Source organism: Populus alba, chromosome 16 (assembly GCF_005239225.2).
Source record: "Populus alba chromosome 16, ASM523922v2, whole genome shotgun sequence".
Classification (NCBI taxonomy): domain Eukaryota; kingdom Viridiplantae; phylum Streptophyta; class Magnoliopsida; order Malpighiales; family Salicaceae; genus Populus; species Populus alba.
This window is the reverse complement of record NC_133299.1, coordinates 9478448-9486348: the sequence shown is the minus strand read 5'-3', so window position 1 is coordinate 9486348 and position 7901 is coordinate 9478448. Positions and strand designations below refer to the sequence as shown.

Here is a 7901-nt window from a genome sequence, read left to right as displayed (position 1 = left end):
GCCCATACTGTATGGTATAACCGACACCTGAGCTATGAAAGGGACTTGATTTGTTGTTAACATAAGTTATAATCATGAATGTCTGCCAACATTTACAAGTATTAGCTTTATTCGAATAAGATAACTAATGTAATCATGTTAACAAATTATAATCTGATTGGAACCTCCTTTATGTGTGGTTTCCAATTGAGTAATAAGAGTTTATATTATACTTGTTTGAAGTACCATTAGTGGATCCTCTAACCTTGACATTTGTTTTTATCATTGTTTAATCCTTACGTTAATCTTTCATCTCAAAGTTCTCATTAATTTCTTCATCTTCTGCTTTTATTATTGTTATTATTGTTATTATTATTATTATTATTATTATTTATATTCTGTAATATATCCTCTTGATCTTTTCATAAACTTAGTATATAGGCTGGAAACCTGTGACCCGATCTTTTGGATCATTCTCAGGTGTAACAACGCCACGTACTGAGTATTATTGTTGTTATTGTTATTGTTGTTATTGTTTTGTTGTCTTGTTATTTATAATTTATATAATTAACCTCTCTGTGGTTCGACCCCGGTCTTGCCGGGTTATTTATTACTTCGACACTCCTGCACTTGGGAAAAGACATCAAGCTTTTGGTCGTGTCAAGTTTTTGGCGCCGTTGCCGGGGAGGTAAATTCTTGTATAAATTATAATATTTATTTTATTTTCTCCTTCCACTTTTCATTTTTTTTTTCTAACTCTTGTTTCTTTTGTTTTGTTTTCTTTAGTTTCTTTTTCTTCTATTTTCGTTTCTTCCTTTTATTCTCTTTTTACACGTGCATGAGAGTTTGGTCACGTACATTAAGTGGTCGACTTTGTAGGGTATCCTCATCATTTTCAGAAAATATGGCCGAAGAAGATAATCAATCGCTTCATAATGAGAATAATGAGAATAACCGTATGAGAACACTTAGAGACCACATGAATCCCACAAGAACAAGTGCACCCTCATGCATAGTTTTCCCTCCTGATGCATCTCATTTTAATTTTAAGCCAGGCATTATTCAACTTTTACCATCTTTTCATGGCTTAGACTTAGAAAATCCATACTTGCATTTAAGGGAATTTGAGGAGGTCTGTAATACCTATAATGACTCAAATTGTAGCATGAACACCATTCGATTAAAGCTTTTTCCTTTTTCATTAAAAGATAAAGCTAAAACATGGCTACAAAATTTGAGACCAGGATCTATTCGTGCTTGGGATGATATGCAACAACAATTTTTAAAGAAGTTTTTTCCGTCTCACAGAACAAACTCTTTCAAAAGACAAATCATCACTTTCACTCAAAAACCAGGAGAAACATTTTACCAATGTTGGGATAGGTATCGAGATTTGCTTAATACTTGCCCTCATCATGGTTTTGAAACATGGAGATTGGTTTCACATTTTTATGAAGGTTTAACACCTAGAGATAGGCAAATGGTTGAATTGATGTGCAATGGAACCTTTGAAGATAAAGACCCTAATGAAGCAATGGAGTACCTAGACTTGCTAGCCGAAAATGCTCAAAATTGGGACACCACAGGTACTTATGAGGCACCAAGTAAAACTCAACCTCATACATCTAGTGGAGGTATGTATAACCTTAGGGAAGATCATGACCTCCAAGCCAAGTTTACATCTTTAGCTAGAAAAGTCGAGGCACTAGAATTGAAAAAGAGTGGTTAATTAAAATCTGTTCAAGACATTGTGTGTCAAATCTGTGAAACAAATGAACATGCAACCAATAACTGTCCAACTTTGCCTTCTTTCAAGGAATGTCTCCATGAACAAGCCCATGCCTTAAACAGTTTCTAAAGGCCCAATCATAACCCATACTCGCAAACATACAATCCTGGTTGGAGAAATCACCCAAATTTCAGTTGGAAGAGTGATAACAATAATGCACAAACTTCACAGCCACCGTTTCAAGCACACCATAATTTCCAAAATTCTCATGGATATGCACCTCCTTATGCTCCACCTCATAGAAGAAATCTTGAGGAAACATTGCATGCATTCATTGAAAAGAAAGAGACAATCAACACTCAACTTACTCAAAGCATGACAAATTTTAAAGATGCTCTTGCAAAATTCACATCTGCTCTCAGTTTTCAAGAGAAAGGTAAGTTTCCATCTCAACCACAGCAAAATCCAAAGGGGCAATACAATGCAAATGCAAGTAGTTCTGAAAGCCAACACATGGATCAAGTCAAATCAGTCATCACTCTTCGCAGCGGTAAGGTTATTGAAAAACCCACTCTTGAACCTTGTGAGAAAGATGATGAGTCAATCTCTGAGGGTAAGGAAGGGGTTGAATTTGAATGTTGTGAAGAAAAGACTGATTCTCCGCCAGCACTTCCATTTCCTCATGCCATGACCAAACAAAGGAAAGTCAATCACAATTCTGAAATCCTTGAAATTTTCAAACAGGTAAGGATCAATATACCTTTGTTGGATGCTATTAAACAGGTACCTTCCTATGCTAAATTTTTGAAAGATCTATGCACTGTGAAGAGAAAACTGAATGTGAAAAAGAAAGCCTTTTTAGCCGAACAAGTAAGTGTTATTCTTCAAAACAATAATGCTTTGAAATATAAAGACCCTGGTTGTCCTACAATTTCTTGCTTTATTGGAGAACATAAAATTGAAAGAGCTTTACTTGATCTTGGAGCTAGTGTGAATTTACTTCCATATTCGGTTTTTCAAAGTCTCAATCTAAGTGAGTTAAAACCAACTTCTGTAACTCTTTTACTTGCTGACAGATCTGTAAAAGTGCCTAGAGGAATAGTTGAGGATGTGTTAGTACAAGTTGATAAATTCATTTACCCTGTAGATTTTATTGTCTTGGATACACAACCTATTGAAGCATGTAATTCAATTCCTGTTATTTTAGGACGTCCATTTCTTGCAACTTCTAATGCATTAATTAATTGTAGGAATGGACTGATGAAGCTATCATTTGGAAACATGACATTGGAGATGAATATCTTCAATATTTACAAGCAACCTGGAGATGATAATGATTTACAGGAAGTGGACTTCATTGAAAAATTAGTTCATGATCAATTTCAAACCACTTCTAGTGAAACTGAGATTGATGAATCTGATGATTTACAAATGGTCTACTTTCAGGAATCAAAGGCATGCAATTGGAGACCACAAATTGAAGAATTGTCACCACGATCAATTGAGCCCATACCTTCAAGTGTTCAACCACCAAAACCTGAATTAAAGCCGTTACCATTTAATCTCAAATACTCATTTTTGGGAGAAAATGAAACTTTTCCGTTAATAATCTCTTCCAAACTTAATGCTCATCAAGAAGGTAAGTTATTACAGACTCTGAAAATGCATAAAAATGCATTAGGATGGACCATAGCTGACATAAAAGGAATTAGCCCTTTGATTTGCACACACAGGATTTATTTGGAGGAAAATGCTAAACCCTCTAGAGAAATGTAACGAAGGCTTAATCCTAATATGAAAGAAGTAGTGAAAAATGAAGTCATTAAACTTCTAGATAATGGAATCATTTATCCTATTTCTGACAGCAAATGGGTAAGTCCTACCCAAGTTGTACCCAAAAAGTCTGGAGTCACTGTGATAACAAATGAGAAAAATGAGTTAATTCCAACTCGGACTGTTACGGGTTGGCGCATGTGCATTGACTATAGGAAACTTAATTCAATGACTAGAAAAGATCATTTCCCTTTACCTTTCATGGATCAAATCCTAGAAAGAGTTGCAGGTCATGAATTTTATTGTTTCCTAGATGGCTATTCAGGTTACAATCAAATTGAAATTGCATTGGAAGATCAAGAGAAGACTACTTTCACATGTCCATTTGGTACTTTTGCATATCGAAGGATGCCTTTTGGATTATGTAATGCACCGGCCACGTTTCAAAGATGCATGCTTAGCATATTCAGTGATATGGTTGAACGTTTTCTTGAAATTTTTATGGATGATTTTTCTGTTTTTGGTGATTCATTTGATGATTGATTGACTAACTTAGAAAAGGTTTTGAGCAGGTGTGAAGAGAAGAATCTTGTACTGAATTGGGAAAAATGTCACTTTATGGTAACAAACGGCATTGTACTTGGTCACATTGTTTCATCAAAAGGAATTGAGGTTGACAAATCTAAAATCGAGTTAATTGCCAACTTACCAACACCAAAATCTGTTAAAGATGTTAGATCATTCTTAGGACATGCTGGTTTTTACAGAAGGTTCATCAAAGATTTTCGTGTAATATCTAAACCATTGTGTAACCTTCTATCAAAGGAAAATGTTTTTGAATGGACTGAACAATGTGAAAAAGCCTTTGTTAAACTTAAAAGCTTGCTTACTTCTGCTCCTGTCATTCAACCTCCTGATTGGTCATTACCTTTTGAAATAATGTGTGACGCTAGTGATTATGCCGTGGGTGCTGTCTTGGGACAAAGAAAAGATAAGAAACCTTATGTGATTTACTATGCAAGTAAAACTTTAAATAGTGCTCAAATGAATTACACTACCACTGAAAAAGAATTACTTGCAGTAGTATTTGCATGTGACAAGTTCAGATCTTATCTTGTTTGCTCACCTGTTGTTGTTTTCAGTGATCATGCAGCATTGAAATATCTTCTCTCTAAGAAAGATTCTAAGGCTAGATTGGTGCGGTGGATTTTGTTACTTCAAGAATTTGATATCACAATCAAAGACAAGAAAGGCACCGAAAATGTTGTCGCGGATCATTTGTCAAGATTGACAACCGATTCGAGATCTGACATCACACCAATCAATGACTACTTTCCTGATGAATCTTTATTTTCTGTCTCTACGATGCCTTGGTTTGCTAATATTGTTAATTTTCTTGTTTCAGGACAATTGCCAGCTCATTGGAGTACCCAAGACAAAAGAAAGTTCTTGAACGAAGTGAAGAACTTTTATTGGGATGACCCTTATTTATTCAAATATTGTCCTGATCAAATATTTTGAAGATGCATTCCTGACAATGAGGTAAGTAATGTCATTAAATTTTGTCATTCTGAGGCATGTGGGGGTCATTTCTCATCAAGAAAGACAAGTGCAAAAATCTTACAAAGCGGATTTTACTGGCCCACCATGTTCAAAGACTCACATGCATTCTGCAAGACTTGTGAAAATTGTCAAAAGTTGGGATCTATTTCAAAACGTCACATGATGCCTTTAAATCCTATTCTTGTCATTGAGATCTTTGATTGTTGGGGTATAGATTTTATGGGTCCATTTCCTCCATCATTTGGTTTCTTGTATATATTGGTCGCAGTAGATTATGTTTCAAAATGGATAGAGGCAATTCCAAGTAGAACCAATGATCACAAAACAGTGATAAAATTTTTGAAAGAAAACATTTTAAGTCGATTCAGAATCCCTCGAGCCATGATAAGTGATGGTGGAACACATTTCTGCAACAAGCCATTTGAATCTTTAATGAAGAAATATGGAATCACACACAAAGTTGCCACCCCTTATCACCCTCAGACAAGTGGACAAGTAGAGCTTGCTAATAGGGAGATCAAACAGATCTTGGAGAAAATAGTGAACCCTAATAGGAAAGACTGGTCTTTAAGACTTAATGTTGCACTTTGGGCTTATCGAACTGCTTATAAAACATCATTAGGTATGTCACCTTATAGACTAGTCTATGGAAAACCTTGTCACTTGCCTGTGGAAGTTGAACATAAAGCTTATTGGGCTATTAAAGCTTTCAATTCAAACCTTGATGATGCTAGTCAGCTGCGAAAATTGCAAATAAATGAGCTTGAGGAAATAAGAAATGATGCATATGACAATTCAAGAATTCATAAAGCAAGAATCAAAGACTTTCATGACAAGAAAATATTGAGAAAAACATTCAATGTTGGTGAAAAAGTCTTGCTTTATAATTCTCGACTCCATTTATTTCCTGGAAAATTAAGATCAAGATGGAGCGGTCCTTTCATTGTGAAACATGTGTATCCATATGGGGCCTGTGATATTGAGGATCCAAAGAATGGCAATGTTTTCAAGGTAAATGGGCATCGTTTGAAAGTTTATTTTGACAATTTTTCGGTTGAAAATGACTCTATTGAATTGAGTGATCCTGTATATAAAGATTGATTCTTTTTCTCACATTGTTTTGTGTTTTGTTGTATCTATTGTTTTGCTAGTCTCTCTTTCACCCCGGTCAAATGGCGGATAACGGTACTCCGTGACTTAAGTCGGTTCTTTCAGTTTCCCAAATAACTGATATCTGTATATATTTGTACAATTCTTAGCTCTTTCTCCCTTCTTTGAATCTCTTCTCCAATTCTCTTTTGAAAATGGACACCACTCTTGAAAAGTTGAAAAGGTATTTTCCCGCCTTGCCTCCAAATGCGATTAATAAAATTTACCGTGCTAGGTGTGAAAGATTACGGTTGTTAATGAATCATGGAATTCCTGAAGATATTCGCTGGCTAATTGAAGCAAAGGTCCGATTATCAGGTGAGTCCTCCAATTCTTTCATTTCACACATGCCTGGAACAGGTACAAGCACTTTTGCAAAGAAACGTCGTGCAAAACGACTGAAAGTCTGTCATCGATGTGCTAGATGGACTTGTAATGCGACATGTCGTTCTTTAGGAATGGTATCTGTAAACCGTGAAGATAAAATACAATTCATTAAGGATGGCCTGAGTAAGGGGTCTTTAGATAATCTTTTATTGGCCCTTGAGACGCATCCTAGTGGAGATGTGCATCGTGTAATTCATGATTTATGGCCACAATTCCATAAAGAACATGATCGACTTAGTCTTGGGAATCTGACTAAAAAAGACCCTGTTTGCCAGTTTTTAAGAAAACTGGATGGGAAGCCTATCCCCGACCCATAGAGGGCGTTTAAGCCGTTCTTGGACGTAAAACCAAGGGAAGATGTGAGCCACAATCACAACTACCTGTACATACATGCTTTTTCAAAATAAATAATTAATAAAGAGAGAGAGAGAGAGAGAGAGTGAGACTACAGCTGGCCTACATATAGGTGGTATGATTGCATTTTCACTTTTTCATCTATAAATTCTTCTCTTCCTTCCCTTCATTTCTACTCATCCCATACATTCATCAAATATAGAAGTGTGTAGAAATGGCAGGTTCCTCAAGTCATCACATAAAAAATATTTGTGTTTTCGGTGGATCCAGTCCTGGGAAAGAAAAAGAGTTTTTAGAATCAGCAAATCATCTTGGTCGGGTACTAGCTGAGAGAAAGATTCATTTAGTGTATGAAGGAGGTAGCCTTGGGTTAATGGGAGGTGTGTCAATGGCTGCATTTTTGGGAGGTAGTCAAGTTTTGGGGGTTGTCCCCAAAGCTTTAGCAAATGGGGACATCATTGGAAAAACAATTGGAGAAGAACTACAGGTCCCAACAATGTCTGACCGACTGAATACCATGTTTAACCATGCTGATGCCTTCATTGCCTTACCAGGTGGTCTGGGCACATTGGAAGAGATCTTTCATATTTCATCTTGGGCCCAACTGCACATTCACCATAAACCTATAGGTTTGTTAAATATTAATGGTTTTTATGATAAGTTGCTGTCTTTCCTTGATCAAGCTGTGGAACAGGAATTTCTAACATCTTCGGCACGACAAATCATACTCTCTGCTGCTACTGCTGAACAATTGATTGACCAAATACAATCTTTCATCCCTATCATTGATCCCTGCATGAGTCGCCTAGATTGGTCAACTAAGGAAAGCCGTAAAAAGCTTAGATTAGATTTGAGCCTTCATCTGTGAAAACTTGTGTCTTTTGGTTTTATTAATAGCATAATATTTTGTTTTGTTACTTTTTATATTTGTTTAAGTGTGTTTCAGGTTTGTCATTGTTCGATGTTT

General features: G+C 36.0%; 1 pseudogene; it reads left to right on the top strand.

Moving 5' to 3' along the window:
- The first annotated feature begins 1405 nt into the window (after window positions 1-1405).
- Window positions 1406-6897, top strand: LOC140954678 (uncharacterized; annotated as a pseudogene).
- The last annotated feature ends 1004 nt before the right edge of the window (window positions 6898-7901 follow it).